Here is a 20,250-nt window from a genome sequence, read left to right on the forward strand (position 1 = left end):
ACTCAAGAAGTTAAACTCCAGAAAATCAAATAATCGTATTAAAAAGGAGTACAGAGTTAAACAAAAAAATTTCAAGTGAGGAATCTCGAATGGCTGAAAAGCACTTAATGAAATGTTCAATATCCTTAGTTATCAGGGAAATGCCAATCAAAATGACCTGAGATTCCACCTCACTCCAGAAGGAATGGCTAAGATCAAAATTTTCACAACATATGCTGGTGAGGATGTTGTGAAAGAGCAACACTTCCCCATTGTTGGTGAGATTGCAAGCTAGTACAACCACTCTAGAAATCAGTCTGTCGGTTACTCAATAAAGTGGACATAGTACTACCTGAGGACCCAGCTATTCCAAGATGTGCATATATGCAAAAGATGCTTCAACATATAACTATGACACATTTTCCACTATGTTCATAGCAGCCTTATTTATAATAGTCAGAAACTAGAAGGAACCCAGGTGTCCCTTAACAGAGGAATAGATACAGAAAACGTGGGACATTTATACAATGGGGTGCTACTCAGCTATTAAAAACAATGATTTCATGAAGTTTTCAGGCAAATGGATGGAACTAGATAATATTATCCTGAGTGAGGTAACCCAGTCACAGAAGAATGCACATATCTACTCATTGATATGTGAATATTAGGCAAAAAGCTAGAAATACCCATAATACAAATCTTAGACCATATGAAGCTCAAGAAGAAGGAAGACCAAGGTGTGGATGCTTTAGTACTACATAGAAGAGAGAACAAAATAATCACAGGAGGTAGAGGGAGGGAGGGATGTGGTAGGGAGAGAGGAGGGGCAGAGAAAACTTGGGCAGATTGAGGTGTGGAAGAAAATGGGGAGGTGTAAGAAGAAGGTCAGAGGAAAAAAAAAAAGTAGCAAAATTTTCAAACCAAGATTGAACAATAGAGGTGTCAAATAAAAAAAAAATGAGCAGTGGAGATGGGGAACTTGGAAATCAAAGAAGCCACTTCAGAAATTTTCCCAGATACCAGGAAAAGCAAAAAAGGCTGCCAGGACCCCAAGGGGATGACATTAGCTCAAAGGAAATACCCAAAATAAAAGGGGAGAGAGAACCTGCCAAATTCAAAAGATGACATATCCATAGGAATTTAGGACCGGCCCTTGTTTGAGGGATGGTCACCATATCCAAGAACACAAACAAATCCAGGAGATGCAAATGTAATCCACTATATAAAACAAACTGAAAGGAAAAAACCCACATGATCATCTCATTAAATGCTGAAGATGCCTTTGACAATATCCAACATCCCTTCATGCTAAAACTCTTGGGGGGATCAAGGCCCATAACTAAGCATAGTAAGGATAATATACACCAAGCCAACCTAAAACTAATTGGAGAGAAATGTAAGCAATAGTACTAAATTCAAGGACAAGACATAGGTGTGTACTCCCTCCAGCTCTCTTAAAATAGTACTTGAAGTATTAGCTGGAGCAACAAGAAAACTAAGGAAAATCAAGGGGGGGGTACAATTTGGACAGGAAGAAATCAAAGAATCACTGTTTGCAGATGATATGAAAATAAACAAGTGACCCCAAAAACTGTACCTGGGAACTACTACAGCTGATGATTGCCTTCAGAAACGTGGCAATGTAAATTAGTAAAAAATAATTTTAAAATGCTATAAATAAGTGCTTCCTGCTGTTCCTGAAACTTTCAATTTTTATATATGCTCTTCTATTTTCTATTTAGTACATTAAAAAGTTATTAATTCATATATTACCAAATTATTATTCTGAGTTTTGAAGCAATATGTTCACATGAGTTGTAAACAAATTGATTTCTTTTTTTTCTATAAATAGGATTGGCATCAATTTTTAATATTTTCACAAATATTACCATTAAGGATCCTTGGATTTTTTTTTCCACAGTGAAAATCCACATAGAATTTTATTATATAATTAGAGTGCATTTGCAATTTTTCAGATAAATATTTAGTGAAAGTAGAGTAGACATACAATTTTGTGATAAAACCAGTGTGGGATTTTCCAGTGTTTTAAGAAACGCTCTGCTGCTGTGTCTATTATCTTATAATTTCAGCAGTAGTGATGGTGTTGTGACCTGAATTAAGTTGTGGTTCTCTCTCTTTGCACTGAGCAACTTTTAGTTTTCACATTCTTTTAAAAATGTTTTCATTGGTTATTTTGTTGATTTACATTTAAAAAGCTGTTCCCCTCCTGGTTTTCCCTCCAAAAACTCCTTTCCCATTCCCCATCTCTCTACATTCATCAGGGTGCCCCCCCACTCACCTAACCACTCCCACCTCACTGACCTAGCATCCCCCTACACTGGCCTGCACAGGACCAAGGGCCTCCCTTCCCATCGATGCCAGATAAGGCAGTCTTCTGATAAGTATGTAGCTGGAGCCATATGTCCCTTGATGTGCACTCTCCTGTTGGTGGTTTAGTTCCTGGGAACTCCTGAGTGCCTGTTAGTTGATATTGTTGTTCCATAGGAATCCCATATTTCTATGGGGTTGCAGTCCCCTTCAGTTCGTTCAGTCATTCTCCTAACTCTTCCATTGGCATTCCCATGCTCAGTTTAATGGTTGGCTTCGAGTATGCACATCTGTATTTGTCAGGCTCTGGCAAAGTCTCTCAGGGGACAGATGTACCAGGTACCAGGTTCCTGTCAGCAAGTGCTTTTTGACATCACCAATAGTGTCTGGGTTCGGGGTCTGTAGATGGGATAGGTCCCTAGGTAGGGAGGTCTCTAGATGGTTTTTCCTCCAATTTATGGTCCAATTTTTGTCCCTTCATTTCCTTTAAACAGGAAAATTCTTCACATCCTTTTACTGGGATAGTCAGTATAGTCATTTTATTTTTTTTTAGTCTCATGCACTACTGTCATACTTAGCCAACTTTTCCCCCCTAAGTGTTGAGAAATAATCTCTTCTTATTATATCTTACTCTTTACTAACATGTTTGTTTTTATATCTCATTATAAATTAGTCAAACACAGCAGGAACTTTTATTGTTCTATAATGCAATTCATTTAAAATTATTTTATTAATTCTTTTCCTGCTGTAAGATTTTATTTTCAAGCATCTGTTTTGCATGGTTGTCTTATAGGACTTGAGAATCAAACAGTTGCATAATCACTTAAAATTAGTTGAATTCCACTTTATCTAAATCAAGGGGCTTTCCTACCTATCACAATATGTTCCTAATAGTCTTGTAGTCTGATAGAACTAGATGTGAGGCAGATGTGTGGGACCCATCTCTTTACAAACAGTGATCTAACGTTTTCTGGATTCAGTACTTCTCTGCTTCTGCCATCCTTCCCTTAGGATTATCTTTCAACAATGTTCATCTCATATACAAATATCCATTTTTCAAAAAATGATAAAGGTGCAAAAAAGATGGTTTGTGCAAAACTTTGAGTAAACTTGGAGACCTTAATGAAAATTTTGGTTATTCTGTGACAACCTTGTTTTACATATTTGATCAAATTACAGTTTTTGCATTTGGTTTTCTATTGTGTTTTGTTTTCTTAATATTTCATGATAATTTATGAACACTTTGGTAAAATGATACATGATTTATGGCAAAAGCAAACAAGAAAATTTACATATCCAGGTGCATTTCTTCCTGAGATATCTTCTACATCTAATAATTTATTAAGAACATTCAAGGGGTGAGGGAGATAGATCTGTGGTTAAGAGTAATGGTTGCTTTCACATCCCAGTACCCAACAGCAGCTCATAGCTATGTCACTACAGTTTCATGGCATTTGATTTCATCCTCTAGCCTAATATATTGTGAAGAGTATGAAATGCAGAAAATGTGTCTATAGAATGTTTGTTATTCTAATTCACTCAACTCAGTATTTTTTTTAATTTATTTATTTTATGTATATATGTACACTGTAGCTGTCTTCAGACATACCAGAAAAGGGCAGCAGATTCCATTACAGATGGTTGTGAGCCACCATGTGGTTGCTGGGAATTGAACTCAGGACCTCTAGAAGAGCAGTCAGTGCTCTTAACCTCTGAGCCATTTCTCTAGAACCCACACTCAATTTATTATTAATGAGTCCATGGTCAGATTTTCCAAAAGTAGCCAAACAGAATAATTATATACACTTGACTTATTAAAGAAAAGTCCGGGTTGGGGATTTAGCTCAGTGGTAGAGTGCTTGCCTAGCAAGCAAAAGGCCCTGGATTTGGTCCCCAGCTCCGAATAAAAGAAAAAAAGAAAAAAAAAAGTCCACTTATTCACAATTGCAAAGTCAAGCAATATTAGAAGTATAAAGGTGGCTCCTCCCTGTTCCAGAGACAGCCGCATCTAGTCATGCAGTGCCAGCCTCATCCCATAGAAAAGATGCTGAAGGTTGGTGTGAACAGGTTTGGCCGTATTGGGCAGCTGGTTACCAGGGCTTCCTCCTCTGCATCTGGCAAAGTGGACATTGTTGCCATCAACAACCCCCTCGTTGACCTCAACTACATGGTCTACATGTTCCAGTATGACTCTACCCATGGCAAATTCAATGGCACAGTCAAGGCTGAGAATGAGAAACTTGTCATCAACCGGAAGTCCATCACCATCTTCAGGAGCGAGATCCCGCTAACATCAAATGGGGTGATGCTGGTGCTGAGTATGTCATGGAGTCTCCTGGTATCTTCACCACCATGGAGAAGTCTGGGGCTCACTTGAAGGGAGGGACCAAAAGGGTCATCATCTCTGCCCCTTCAACTGATGCCCCCATGTTTGTGACGGCTGTAAACCATGAGAAATATGACAACACCCTCAAGATTGTCAGCAATGCATTCTGGACCACCAACTGCTTAGGCCCCCTGGCCAAGGTCATCTATGACAACTTTGGCATCATGGAAGGCCTCGTGACCACAGTCTCTGCCATCACTGCCACTTCAGAAGACTGTGAATGGCCCCTCTGGAAAGCTGTAGTGTGATGCCCGCAACCCAGAACATCATTCCTGCATCCACTGGTGCAGCCAAGGCTGTGGACAAGGTCATCCCAGAGCTGAATGGGAAGCTCACTGGCATGACCTGCCGTGTTCCTACCCGTAATGTATCTGTTATGGATCTGACATGCCTCCTGGAGAAACCTGCCAAGTATGACGACATCAAGAAGGTGGTGAAGCAGGCATCTGAGGGCCCATTAAAGGGTATCCTGGGCTACACTGAGGACCAGGTTTTCTCCTGCGACTTCAACAGCAACTCCCACTTTTTTATCTTTGATGCTGGGGCTGGCATTGCTCTCAATGACAACTTTGTAAAGTTCATTTCCTGGTATGACAATGAATATGGCTACAGCAACAAGGTGGCCTACATGGCCTCCATGGCCTCCAAGGAGTAAGAAACCCTGGACTACCCCACCTCAGCCCAGCAAGGATACTGAGAGCAAGAGAGAGGCCCTTGGTTGCTGAGGAGTCCCCATCCCAACTCAGCCCCCAACACTGATCATCTTCTTCACAATTCCATCCCAGACCCCCATAATAACAGGAGGGGCCTAGGGATCCCTCCCTGCTCTCTTGAATACCATCAATAAAGTTCACTGCACCCACCTCAAAAAAAAGAAAGAAGTATAAAGGTTATTATATCCAATTCAAACTTATTTGATCTAATTTTTCTAACATGCTTCTATTATCTCTCAGGAAGCTTACTTCAAAATAACTACTAGATCTTCTGTCACTTTGTATTCTCTATTATGGGAAATGTAAATAAGAACCAGGAGGAAATGTTCATATAAACCCTTAAACGATAATGACCAGGGGACTTGCAAAGTATTCCAATGCATAGTAAATCCAGAACTTACTCATGAGACACGTCAACTTGCAACTTGGATATTTAAAGAAACATACAAACATGTCATTTATCTTTATTAATTGTCTTCCTCATACTAGTTAGCTATAGTACATGACAGAAGGCAGTAATAATGACACAGTTTTTTTCTTTGAACTTATAATCCAGACAATTTTTTTTTAAAGTAAGAGGTACCTGAGAATATGCTATAATGGTATCAATGTTGTAAGTTATCAAAGATTTCTGAAAATAGCTGTGCATACCTACACTGACCCTGGTCAGTGCATAAAGAAACAGGCAATTTCTAATTAAGGGTATGAGGATAGTTGGAAAGAGGACAATGGACCACAGTGCTAAGAACACAAAATCTGGAGCTAGAATCCCTTAATTCAAATATTTCTTTTCATGGAGATTTATGAAGGATGATTCATTTACCTGTGCCTCATACTTCACACCTGTCAAGACCAAAGAGAAACATTATCTCCCTCAAAGTTTTTAAAACTAGTGACTGGAAAATGTTACATATGTGTTTGCTAAAAATATCTAAGAACTGTACTTCTTAGTTTAAGTTAGCAAATCAGTGTTAGGATATCCTGTAGCTCAAGCAAACTTAAACTAACTTTTGTAGGTGACACTGAATTTGTACTCCTAACCTCCTTGTATGTACTCCTAACCTCCAAGAGCTGTATGATAGGCTTGAATCATTCATCATGTGTGATGTGTGGCTCATTCTCTCTCTCTCTCTCTCTCTCTCTCTCTCTCTCTCTCTCTCTCTCTCTCTCTCTATTCTGTCTCTCTCTTTTTTATTTGTTTTTTTTATTTACTTATTTATTTTTACACTCCAGATTTTATTCCTCTCCCTGTCCAACACCCCCTGCCCCCAACAATTCTATATCCCATAACAACATCCCCATGTCTCCACAAGGATGTCCCCACCCCACCCACTCCCTCCACCAGACCTCTAAACTTCCTGGGGCCTCCAGTCTCTTGAGGGTTAGGTGCATCTTTTCTGATTGAGCTCAGACCTGGGAGTCCTCTGCTGTATATGTATTGGAGGCCTCATCTAAGCTAGATCCAGCTCAAGAAGAAGCCCCAAGACCTGACACCATTATTGAGGCTATGGGGCGTTCACAAAAAAGTACCTATCATGACTAATCTCCAAAAGACCCAACAAGCAGCTGAAAGAGTCAGATGTAGATATGTGCACCCAACCAAAGAACAGAAGCTGATGACCTCTCCGGTTGAGTTATGGGAAAGCAGGAGGAAGCTGAGGAGGAGGGCAACCCTGTAGGAGGACCAGCAGTCTCAATTAACCTGGACCCCTGAGATCTCTCAAACACTGGATCACCAAGCAGGCAGCATACACCAGCTGAGATGAGGCCTCATTTTCTTTCTCTTAACTGTGACTACCTAGATAATAAAAGCAAAATTAAGATTATACCTAGAAACTTACTTATAATTTATAATAGTAAAATTTATTAATATATGTCTACTGAATTCGAAGCAGGGTTTCTCACTCTTCTTTTGTTTAAGCCCTAACCACATAACATATAATAATGAAAAACTATAGATAAGCAGAGAACCTATCAAATTCAAATTGTTCTTCTTACTATGATCTATATTGTATTGTCTTTTTGATGCAGTATGTCTGAACTACTCTCACGTAAGAAACCATTGTGAATAAACTGTCAGATTTAATTGGTCTGCATTATTAAAATAGCTTTGATAAATTGAACTGTTTCATATTGAGTTAAACTTCAAAAGTGGGAAATTTAGTTTTATTCAAACCACATTCCAGTAAAATTAATAGATGCACAAATTTCTATTTTATATTTCAGTGGAAAGAAATAGAGTGCATTACACAGCTGGGCACTCTGTACATCTATTTAATGTTTTCAATGGATGAAAAATACATAAGAGCATGTAGGCCACCAGGAAACGATTGCTTTGAAAGAGGAAGGAGAGCATCTAACCTCCTGCTGAGACTTCCTGTGGGACTGTTTCTTAATACAGATGTCATATCAACTCATAGATAGAAATAGATAAAACCTTTTAAATTGTTCAGGATTGTTACTCTACCATTAGAGATGAACCATCAGTCTCCTCAACAGATTTTTATAAAGTGTCTTAAGCAAATTAGCTATATATGGTGACAGAACTGAATAAATACAATTAATAAATGAATTTATTTTATAAAAAGTATTAGGAGATTTTAAAAAAAATTTTTTTCTTTTTTTTTATTGGATATTTTCTTTACTTATATTTCAAATGTTATCCACTTTCCCGATTTCTCCTCTGTAGTCCCCCATCCCCTCCCCCATCCCCCTGCATCTATGAGAATGTTCCCCCAACTACCCACTCCCTCCCATATCCCTATCCTGACTTTTCCCTACACGGGGGCATTAAGCCTTTGCAGGGCCAAAAGCCTCTCCTCTCATTGATGCCCAATAAGGCCATTCTCTGCTACATATGCAGCTGGAGCCATCGGTCTCCCCATGTGTACTCTTCGGTTGGTAGTTTAGTTTCTGGGAGCTCTGGGGTGTGCGATTGTTTGATATTGTTGTTCTTCCTATGGGGTTGAAAACCACTTCAGCTCCTTCAGTCCTTTCTCTAACTTCTCCATTAGGGAACCCTTTCTCAGTTTAATGGTTGCCTGTGAGCACCTACTTCTGTATTTGTCATGCTCTGGCAGAGCCTCTCAGGAGAGCTATATCAGGCTCCTGTCAGCATGCACTTCCTGGCATCCACAATATTATCTGTGTTTGGTGACAGTACATGAAATGGATTCCTGGGTTGGGCTGTCTCTGTATGAGCTTTTCCTAAGTCTCTACTCCACTTTTTGTCTCTGTATTTCCTCCTGTGAATATTTTGTTCACCCTTCTAAGAAGAACTGCAGCATGAACTCTTTTGTCATCCAAATTCTTGAGCTTCCTGTGGTCTGTGGATTGTATCTTGTATATTCCAAACTTTTTGACTAATATTCACTTATCAGTAAGTGCATACCATGTATGTGTTCTTTTGTGATTGGGTTACCTTCACTCAGAATGATATTTTCTAGTTCCATCCATTTTGCCTAAGTATTTCATGAAGTCATTGTTTTTAGTAGCTGAGTAATATTCCATTGTGTAGATGTACCATATTTTCTGTATCCATTCCTCAGTTGAGGGACATCTGGTTTTTTCCAGCTTCTGGTTATTACAAAAAGGCTACTATGAACTATGGAGCATGTGCCAATATTATACATTGGAGCATCTCTTGGGTATATGCCCAGGAGTGGTATAGCTGGCTCCTCAGACAGTACTATGTCCAATTTTCTGAGGAACCTCCAGACTGATTTCCAGAGTTGGTGGACCAGCTTGCAATCCCACCAACAATGGAAGAGGGTTCCTCTTTCTCCACATCGTCACCAGCATCAGTAGTTACTTGAATTTTTGATCTTAACCATTCTGACTGGGGTGAGGTGGAATCTAGAATTGTTTTGATTTGCATTTCCCTGGTGACTAAGGATGTTGAACATTTCTTTAGGTGCTTCTCAGCCATTTGATATTCTTCAGTTGAGAATACTTTGTTTAGCTCTGTCCCCCATTTTTAATAGTGTTATTTGAATCTCTGGAGTCGAACTCCTTGAGTTCCTTCTATATATTGGACATTAGTTCTGTATGGGATGTAGGATTGGTAAAGATTTTTCCCAATCAGTTGGTTGCCGTTTTGTCCTATTGACAATGTCCTTTGCCTTACAGAAGCTTTGAAATTTTATGAGGTCCGTTTTGTCAATTTTGAACTTAGAGCATTTGCCATTGGTGTTCTGTTTAAGTAATTTTTCACTGTTCCTTTGTCTTCCCCATTTTCTCTTCTATTAGTTTTAGTGTATCAGGTTATATGTGGAGGTCCTTGAACCACTTGGACTTGAGCTTTATACAAAGTGATAGCAATGGATTGATCTGCATTCTTCTACATGCTGACCTCCAGTTGAACCAGCACCATTTGTTGAAAATGCTGTCTTCTTTCCACTGGATGGTTTTAGCTCCTTTGTCAAAGATCAAGTGACAATAGATATGCTTGTTCATTTCTAAGTCTTCAATTCTTTTCCACTGATCTACATGTCTGTCTCTGTACCAATATCACACAGTTTTTATCACTATTTCTCTGTATACCTGTGTGGTTACTCTGCCAGTAGTTCTTTTATTGTTGAGAATAGTTTTTATTCTCCTGGGTTTTTTGTTATTTCAAATGAATTTGAAAATTGCTCTTTCCAACTCTATGAAGGATTGAGTTAGAATTTTGATGAAGATTGCATTGAATCTATAGATTGATTTTGGTAAAATGGCCATTTTACTATATTAACCCTGCCAATCCATGAGTATTGGAGATCTTTCCGTCTTCTGAGATCTTCTTCAATTTCTTTCTTCAGAGATTTGAAGGTCTTGTCATACAAATTTTCATTTGCTTGGTTAAAGTCACACCAAGGTATTTTTTATTATTTGAGACTATTGTGAAGGGTGTCATTTCCTTAATTTCTTTCTCAGCCTATTTATCCTTTGAGTAGAGGAAGGCTACTGATTTATTTGAGTTAATTTTATATCCAGCCACTTTGCTGAAGTTGTTTATCAGGCTTAGTAGTTCTCTGGTAGAACTTTTGGGGTCACTTAAGTATATTATTGTATCATCTGCAAATAGTGATATTTTGATTTCTTCCTTTACAATCGGTATTCCTCTTTTTGTTGTCTGATTGCTTTGGCTAGGACCTCAAGTACTATATTGAATATAGAGAGGAAGGGTGGGCAGCCTTTTCTAGTTCCTGATTTTAGTGAGATTGCTTCAAATTTCTCTCCATTAGGTTTGATGTTGGCTAGTGGTTTGCTATATATTGCTTTTACTATGTTTAGGTATGGGCCTTGAATTCCTGATCTTTCCAAGACTTTCAACATGAAGAGATGTTGAATTTTCTCAAATGCTTTTTCAGTACCTAATGATCTGATCATGTGTTTTTTTTCTTTGAGTTTGTTTATTTAGTGGATCATAAAGCAGTAAGCAACAATAGAAGGGATAAACATTTATAAGAACGTGCAGCCTTGTAACTTAAAATATTAAAAGATATTGAATTTTCTCAAATGCTTTTTCAGTACCTAATGATCTGATCATGTTTTTTTTTCCTTTGAGTTTGTTTATATAGTGGATCATAAAGCAGTAAGCAACAATAGAAGGGATAGACATTTATAGGAATATGAAGCCTTGTAACTTAAAATATTATGGTTATGGAGTCCCTGATGCAAAAGCAAAAGTGTATGGAAATGCCAGAGATAAGCTAATACAGAAATCTAGAATAAGGCTGTCCAGAAAGGCTGAACACAAAGGTTGGTACAACTGTTGTGGAGGAGATTTTATCATAGATGATTCAGTAAATTAAGAAAATCAGAAAAGATAAATGGGATGTGTAGTTATGTCATCAGGCACCATAAATGTAGAGTACATAGATCTCAGTATCCACCCACTTTCACACAGGCACTTTTGGGGAAGAGATTTTAGAGAGAGAGAGAGAGAGAGAGAGAGAGAGAGAGAAGAGAACGCTGGAGGAAGAGGAAGACAAACATAGTAGTAGTAGTTGTAGTAGTGGTGGTGGTAGTGGTGGTGGTAGTAGTAGTAGTAGTAGTAGTAGTAGTAGTAGTAGTAGTATAAGTGGGTTACTTGTACAACAATACTGGATATTTCCAAGTGATAAATGGTTGGGATTTTGTGTTCAAAGAATCCCAATGAATGTGGTGAGAAGAACTATTGGGCTACATTTTATAGTGGTCTTGGTGGAATTTGTAGGATTCTTATTGAATTAATTTTTAAAGATATCAGTGAATGATGATATCAGAGCCTCTCACTGCATCAACAACATGCAGGCAAGTTCAGTGAGCTAGACTATGAGGATATTGTAGCTGGTTTGATAAAGTGATCTGTTTCCCTTTGGACATATTTTCAGATGTCTAGGTATAGAGTCAAAGAAAGAATTGGAGAGATAAATTTGGAGTTCAGGGTTGTCTTAGTTGCTTCTCTCTTTGCTGTGACAAAATACCTCAAAGAGGAGGAAAATCTGCTTAAATTCACAATTATAGGGAGCAGAGCAATCCCTGAAGCATGAACTTGAGGCATCTGGTCACATTTCATAAAATTTAGGAAGCAGAGTGTGATGGATGCCTATGCTCAGCTACTTTTTTCCTTTTAAAAATTTTACTCAAAGGCCCCAGAGTTTTCATTTATGGTACGCACAGTAGAAGGGTCTTCCTTTTTTCAGTTAACCTAATCTTGATTGTCTAAGGTGTGTTGCAAGAAGCCTTTTATCTCTTGGGTGATTTTAAGTCCTGTCAATGGACTATCAGTTGTGAACGTAAAAGGATCATCATCAGGAAAGTAGAGATGATGAAAAGCCACAGAGATGGTAAAGAATTATAAAGGGGTAGAAAGGAGAGATGACAAATTGAAAAGCATAGGCCCATTGCCAAAATGAGAGGCTGCGAAGACACAAAACCTGGCAGAAGCAGTTGAGACACACAGAAAGGAAATTGGTTTAAAGTAGATTATTCTTTCATACAATACATACTGACAAGTGGCCCTTCCTTCCTTTCCTCCCAGTTCCCTCTCCTTTCCTCTCCCCTCCCTCAGATTCACTCCCCTCTGCTTGCCCTCCATGAGACCCCATCTGAACATGACAAAACAAGACACAACATGACAATGCAAAATCCCTCATCCTGAGGCTAGACAAGGCAACCCTCTGGAGAAAACAAAAAGGTGACAGTCAAAATCACAAATATACCCATTCCCACTTTCAAGAGTCTCATAAAAACACCAAGTCCCACACAGATCAGTCATATCCTATACAGAGAGGACCTGGTGCAGACCCATCCATGTGGGCCACGTGTTTGCCACTTCATTCTCTGTGAGCCCATGTGAGCCCTGTTTGCTTGATTCAATGGGCCATGTTCTCCTGGTGTACTTCATCCCCACTGACGCCAATAGAAATCTTTAACTTAGATTCTGTCTGTGTGTAATGTCTGGCTCTGACTCTCTGTACCTGCCCCCAATTGCTGCCTAGGAAACCTCTCTGGTGATGACTGGACAAGACCCTGATTTACTAGTATAGCAGAATAGCATTAGGAAGCATTTAATTGATTTTTTTCTGCCAGTTATGTTTGGCTCTACCCTAAATCTCTGACTATCCAGTCTCTTTTGTTCCTGGCTGTCCATGGAATTTCAGGCATGGACTCCCTCTTGTAGCATAGGCCTCAAGTTAAACCAGGCATTGATTGGCCACTCCCAAAAGTTCTAAACCATCATTGCTCCAGTGCATCTTGTAGGTATGACAGATTGGAGGTTATGGGTTTTATAGCTGGCTTTGTGTCCAGGTTTCTCCTTCAGTAGCCTAAAGAGAACCTTCCCATACCAAATCGACTAGAACTTAGAGATGTAGCCTCCAGGAAGTTACCTGCTACCCCTCACTATTTGTTCAATGAACTGTGTGGATATTGACTACAGCAATGAACTCCGCTGTTAGGTTTTCCAGAGCGACACTCTATTTTAATATCAGACTTTGTGGTGTAAGGATCTCAGAGAACCTCCTTAGTCAACAATTCAACAGAATGTAGCTCAGCCCCACCATTGGAAGCCTTGGCTCACAACAAAAGATGGTCAGTTCAAACTCCATAGCTTCCATTACTAAGAGTCTTCAATAGGGTCACCCTGAAAGGTTCCAGGAAGTTTCTACTGTACTAGATTTCCATAGCACCTCTAATCCCCCCACCTAATGCCAGTTGTTTTTCTCTGTGCTCTTCCCCAACTCCGACCCTTCTGTTCCCATCCCCCTTTTCCCCAAGTCTACCCATAAAACCTATTGTATTTTCCCTTCCCAAGGAAATCCATGTGACTCCCTAGAGCTCTCTCCTTTACCTAATCTTTCTGGGTCTGTGGGTTGTTTCTTGCTTATCATTTACTTAACAGCAGCTAATACACATTTATAAATGACTACGTATGATATTTGTCTTTAGGAATCTGGGTTACCTTACACAGGATTTTTTCTAGTTGCATCTATTTGCCTGAAAAATTAATGATGCCTTTTTTTTTATAACACCTGAGTAATGCTCCATAATGTAAATGTACCACATTTTCTTTATCCATTCTTCAGTTACAGAACATCTGTGTTGTTGAAGAGACTTTAAGTTGTTGGGAATGTCACATATTGTGTGAATACTTCCACGAAATTGATAAAAGAAAGACTAAAATGTTAGCATCAAATGTAGCAACATGATGAAGTTCATCAAAGCATTGAAATCGAACTTGAGTCTTGAAAAGTAAATACACTGAATTAATAAATGGTATGCTTTACTCTATTGCTGAATATATGGGTAGATGAATGTAACCAGAAGACAGAAAAATCAAAAATTACAGATTTCTATTATAACAATTATGTTCCTTTGTGGAACATAGACTATATTGTCACAACACATTACAAACTAAAGCTGTAGAGACGATTCAGTGGATGAAAGTGCTTGTTGCATGAACTTGGCAACATGAGTTTGGTTCCAGAACACATATTAAGAGAAATGAGGCAGGAGTCGTGAGTAAATCCTAGCATTCCTCCAGTGAGATGGAAAAAATGAAGACAGGAGAATCTCCACAAAGTTAGTGGTCTCGTTAGCCTGCAGTGAACCAAGGAACAATGGCAACAGGGCCTCTACTATGCTCACTGTTGTACTCTTGCTCCTCCCACTACTCATTAGAAGGATGGTCTGGGAACATTGTCTTCCTGGAATAGGTAGAGGTTTCCTTAGAGGCCTCATTTAACCACAATTCAGTGCACTAATGTTAGATATAGTACATGTATGAATGTCTATAAAGGTTTAAATGCAGACGAAGTTCAGATGTTGACCTGAGGCAAGGGCAATTGTGAATTGTGCGGTCTGCAGACTATTGACGAAGGCTTTGTGGAAGGCAGCCAGGGCCTAGCAAGAGAGCCTTTGTTGTATTAACTAGAGCCCTATCTTCCTTCTTATCTAATTAACTCGCTATCTCTCACACAGCTGCAAGCTGTGTTATCTTCCAAAATTGTTCTCAACCTCACCACTGTAAGCCTAACATTTATTTTAACAATGGCATTTGTTTTAACCCTAAAAAGGGATTGAGCTAACAGTACTTACTTAACTGTGAGTCATAATGAAAAAAAATAATATTTTAAGTAATACAATAAATTCAAATATGAGACCACAAAGGCATAAACTCAAATATCTGAAAGACATATGAAAGAAATGTAATCAACAGAAACCAATGAAAAAATGATCCATTATATATATACATATATATGTATATATATATTTGTATATAAATGTTATATATCATATATATGTTAAAATAATGAGGAAAAATTATAAATTAAACTTAAGTTTATATAAGAGAAGTAGTAATAAACATCAAACATCAGAAAGAGAGAAAATGGAAAATATAACAACCTAAAATATGGTAAGAGAGTAACTAAAGCACAAGAGAATAAACAATGTATGAGTCATATAGAGAGAGAGAGTCAGGAAGACTATGGAGTCTAAGTATGCACAGAAACAGAACACAACTGCCTGCTTCCTCCCTTCCAATTCTGCAAACCAAGTTCTTACTTTCAAACTTGATCAAATAAAACTGCCCACTCAATGGGAAGAATCCAGTGTTTCTTTTTTGTGAACCTTTTTTTCCCCCTCAACTTTTAGACCAACTATTTCTTAAGCTAGTTGAACTTTGGCTGACTCCTTTCCTACAAAAATTTTAGTCTTTTTCCCTATGGTTGGAGCTATGGTCTCTTGGCAACACATTCAAAACTAAGACTGGAATTTAACACTACAATTGATTTTCTATACAGAGTGAAGTAGAGGAAAGTCTAGAAACAGAAGAAACAAATTCTTGTAAATTATTTAGGAGTATATAGCATTGTCTGTCTTGGTCCCTGTTATTTGCCTAAAATATATAAACATGCTCTTTTTTCCCCCAACTAATGTTTCTAGAAGTAAATATTTAAACTCCACTCTAGGTCACTTTCCTTATAGTATGGCCTGTACAGCAGTGCTTCTCTTACACTAAACTCAAGAAATCAGAAAAACAGTTCAATTTGAATAAGTTCTATTTCTTTTATTGGGTTTGTGACTATTTGAATATTTGAAAGAAATACACAAATTTCTTCATAGTACAAAGCACCTATGTAATGTTGTTGTTTCTTTGTTCAGAAGATCAGGAGAGAAATGGAGCTAAGACATGTTCGCTCAGTATAGTCTGTGGAGAATCCGTACGTCTTCTGTGATTCACCATTTTTCAGGTTATAATCCAACCAGTAAAATGACCTTTTATTCATCGTCATATTGATTTATGCAATAATCAACTATAAAAAGAAAAAAGTAGAATAGGCTTTGCATAATTAAAAATCAAGACACCACATGGATTATAAATATAATTGGTATAATTTAAAATAATCATGAATAAAGTTTGTAGATGAACAAAGTTTCATACTCCCTTGACTAGAAAATAAGATCTATTTTAGTTAGAAATACTCAAATTTTATTCATGTAATTCAAAAAAGATTTCTCAAATTTTCATTAAAAAGAATCAATATCCAAATACAAAAATTTCACTAATATTTGTGATTCTTTTGAATTTTATTTTTCTTTACTTAATGGAGAAATTATTGTCTTGTGCCTCAGAAGCAAACTATATTTGACTCTACATGCTCATATTAAAACAGATGATGTTAAAATGACTTCTTCTGTAAGTTCTCAATGTAACCTTCCCAATCAGATACTTTTGAAGATTAAAGAATTATATGCCACTTTGCGTGTGCCCCTGTGTGTGACTGTGTGTGTGTGTGTGTGTGTGTGTGTGTGTGTGTGTGTGTGTGTGTGTGAAGCTGAGTACAGGCACATAAGTGGGGAAATGTGAACAGAACTGGAACAGTACTCAAACATTACACCCGAGAAAACAAAGTTTCATTTTGGATACAAATTTCTATTAATTCAAGAAAATCAATTTCTCAAGTTGAATTTTGAGAAGCAGAAAAACAATTCTTTGGATTTGTTTTCAAAATGACTGGCCTGCTCTCCTCTTCTCAACTGACTCCTCACCTCTGTATTCCAGCAGTGGACGATGGTTCTGTTTCACTGCCATCATTTCTGTAGTTACTCCATATCACAGCCCTGAAAAAGCAACATCCAGATTGAATAGGTTATGCTTAAGAACACTTATATAATGTATATGATGTATATGTACACACATATATAATTCACGTGTGTATATACACACTACTAAACATATAAAAACAATTAATGAAAACAGAGGCTTGAAAGAGAGCAGGGAGAGGCATGTCAGAGGGTTTGAACATAGAAAAATGAAGGAGGCAGGAATGATATAACTGTATACTCATAAATCAGTGCCCTGCTCAGCTGTCATCAGAGAAGCTTCCTCCTGGAGCATATGGGAGCAGGTTCAAAGACCCACAGCCAGGTAACGCACCAAGTTAGAGACTTTAGAATGCTCAACCCTAAATAGCATGCCTCTATTAAATACTTCCTCTCAAGACACAGGGAATCCCCGGGAAAAATAAAGGTGGAAATGTGTTATGATCTTAAAAATAAAAGAAATGATTTTTACAAATTAACCAGTGAGAAATCAGAGACCTAGGCTGAAGCTTTGCTTGTTTAAGGTTCCGCCATGTTAGCTGGTATTTTACTACCCCTGACAAAGATTTGAGACTCAACAAAGGTTGCCCTCCCCCATTAACCTTTCTATGAGAATTTGCCCAGGGCGTACTTCATTCTATTTGCCAATGTGAACCGTTTAATTGTAACAGTGTGGGAGAGTGTGTTACCTGAGAGAGTCATCTGTACCCAGTATGTCACTAGAATCAGTATTTGGTGGTAGAGATTGAAGTCTGGTAATCACAATCATGTCTCCTTCAAATATGGAAGAGAAGTGAAGATTTCGACTGACAAGGGAAAAGTATATAATAAGATCAAAATGTTCCGTAAGGCTGAGGGATGTTTTAAATATGAGAAATTTGTTATTCTTACTTTCTCTAAAGAGCTTTTTCATCTTGGGCTTTTGTGACCTTTTATTTTCATTTCTTCTCTTCCAAATGGTCTACCCTGGCCTTTTCCTCAAACTCACTTACATGATCATAGAGCAATAGAAATGGTTAGCATCAAGAAAAATCTATTCGCCAAAAACAATTGAAAATCTCTAGATTCTTTCAGCTTCTTGTTACTCTCAAGTCTTTCTTCTCTGGTCATTAGTTTGGAAGGTAAGTTCTTTGCAAAGTGCAGCTTCTAAAGTTTGACTGTCTCTTTAACCAATGACCCTCTGCTACCTTGAACTACAATAGAGGTCGAATTACAGGCAAAAAATATTGCATTCTACTCATATACCAGTATCTAAGAAGGGGTCTGGGGTATATTATTAACATTCATAGGACATGTGAGGGAGTGGAAAAAAACTACCCAAGTCTACATCCTGTTTCCACAGTCATGGTTGCCCACTGTGTCCATAGAAATGTGCATATATCACAATTCAGAGCCTATTAACTCATATTTTACTTTGTTTTTTTCTGTATTTCTGATAACATAGTCTTTCATATTCAAAAGAATATACAAATTTAGCTATAATATGAGTTTTGATATTGGTATATACTCTGGAAAATATTTTGCTATTAATATTGTTGTATAGCTTCATGTCATATAAATACTTCTTTCCACTAAAGAGTGGCATCTCACCATTTCTTACCATATTAATAACAGAAAAACTCTTGTTAAAAATAAATACATTGGAACTCCATAATATACAGATATACAGGTACCATCTACATTGTTACATGGATAAGCAAGAGGGCTGGACAAGTCTACTAATCCAAGAGTATTACTTTGAGTCATAGAGGTTCAGTTAACACTGCTATTTTCCTTCTTTTGTTACTCGACTCTGAGTTCCTGAGATCTAGGGACTTTCTTCAATGTACAAAGAACAAGAAAATAAGATAAGATCCTAAGCTGGAGCTGAAGACATATGTTAGACTTAGTGAAACTTAAATTATCTCTGTGAATCCGTTTTCCAACTGTAAGTGTTTGTGGGCAGACTAAGCAGGCCCAGACTGAGGAGGTAAACAGATCGTAAAAGGGCAAGCCTGGATACATATGTGGAAAAAAAGTTTAGAACAATATAGGCGGCTATATGTCAGTTACATTTTTTACATTGGCCATATGTCTGATCCAAAGGAACACTTACCTGGTGACAAAAGTAAGGTATTAGAGGGCAGGGATTTCTATATTATTCTATTTGGTTATTTGCCAAAAGGCAATATATAATTCACAACTGTTCATTGCACATAAAAATATATGAATATATTAGGACAAATTAAAGGAATCAGTAAATTTAGAAAAACATAATTTGCCATTATTTTAGTATGAAAATAGCAAAGAGACAGATAGACAGACAGACAAACAGACAAAGAGAGAGAGAGAGAGCAATTAATAAAGTCATGTACAATGTCTGTGGAACTGAGATTTTTATGCCAAATTGCTTAGATATCAAGTGAAGAAGTCATGGGAAAAGGGATTTGGTTTGGGATCACTGTAATCTAAGGTATCTGGGAGGAAGCAGGAGGATCACTTTTGCTATGGAATTGCGTACCAGAGGGCAGCAGAGTGAGGTCTGTGTACCTCACAGTAAAAATGATAGTATTAAGAGTTTAGATCTTTCAGGCATTGATTATGTCATGAGAGTGATGGCCTCCATGAATGGGATAAGAATTAGTATAACAGATCCAGGAAAACGTCCTCCTCAAGACCAGAATGGGAGTACATGACTAAGTTTTAGCACTTGAGAGACAAAGCAAGCAAATCTAAGTTCTAGTCAGTCTGGTTTACCTAGAGTTCTAGAGTAAGCTCAGATGTACAGTGACACACATTCTCATGAAAAATCTCTTATCCACTCCATTGTATGTTATAATCAATGTACATTTCTAGTCTCAAATTTGTTTTAAAGCATACAATGAAACTAAATGTAGGTTAAAATAAGAAATATGACTTTTTCTTTCTTATTGAACTAATTAATAAAAATTTTCAATACATATTGCCATGACAAAGCCTTGTTATGTAACATGCATATGTTTCCTTCAAAACTTTTCTGCACTCTACTCTGATTCATTTAATTTATATAATTTTTAGAACATGGAAGTAAAGGATTGATTAAATTATTTTAAAATTGACAATAGTTAATTGTCCTATGACTATAAACAGCTAAATAAGGTACAAAATTTACCACTTTAAACATATACATTAAAATAGGAAAAAGTCGTTGGGGATTTGGCTCAGTGGTAGAGCGCTTGCCTAGGAAGCGCAAGGTCCTGGGTTCGATCCCCAGCCCCGAAAAAAAGAAAAAAAAATAGGTAAAAGTCCAGG

The 20,250-nt window shown here is 37.6% G+C and overlaps 1 pseudogene; it reads left to right on the plus strand.

Moving 5' to 3' along the window:
• The first annotated feature begins 4,351 nt into the window (after window positions 1–4,351).
• LOC116902766 lies at window positions 4,352–5,348 on the plus strand (annotated as a pseudogene).
• The last annotated feature ends 14,902 nt before the right edge of the window (window positions 5,349–20,250 follow it).

This window comes from Rattus rattus, chromosome 6 (genome assembly GCF_011064425.1).
Source record: "Rattus rattus isolate New Zealand chromosome 6, Rrattus_CSIRO_v1, whole genome shotgun sequence".
Lineage (NCBI taxonomy): Eukaryota > Metazoa > Chordata > Mammalia > Rodentia > Muridae > Rattus > Rattus rattus.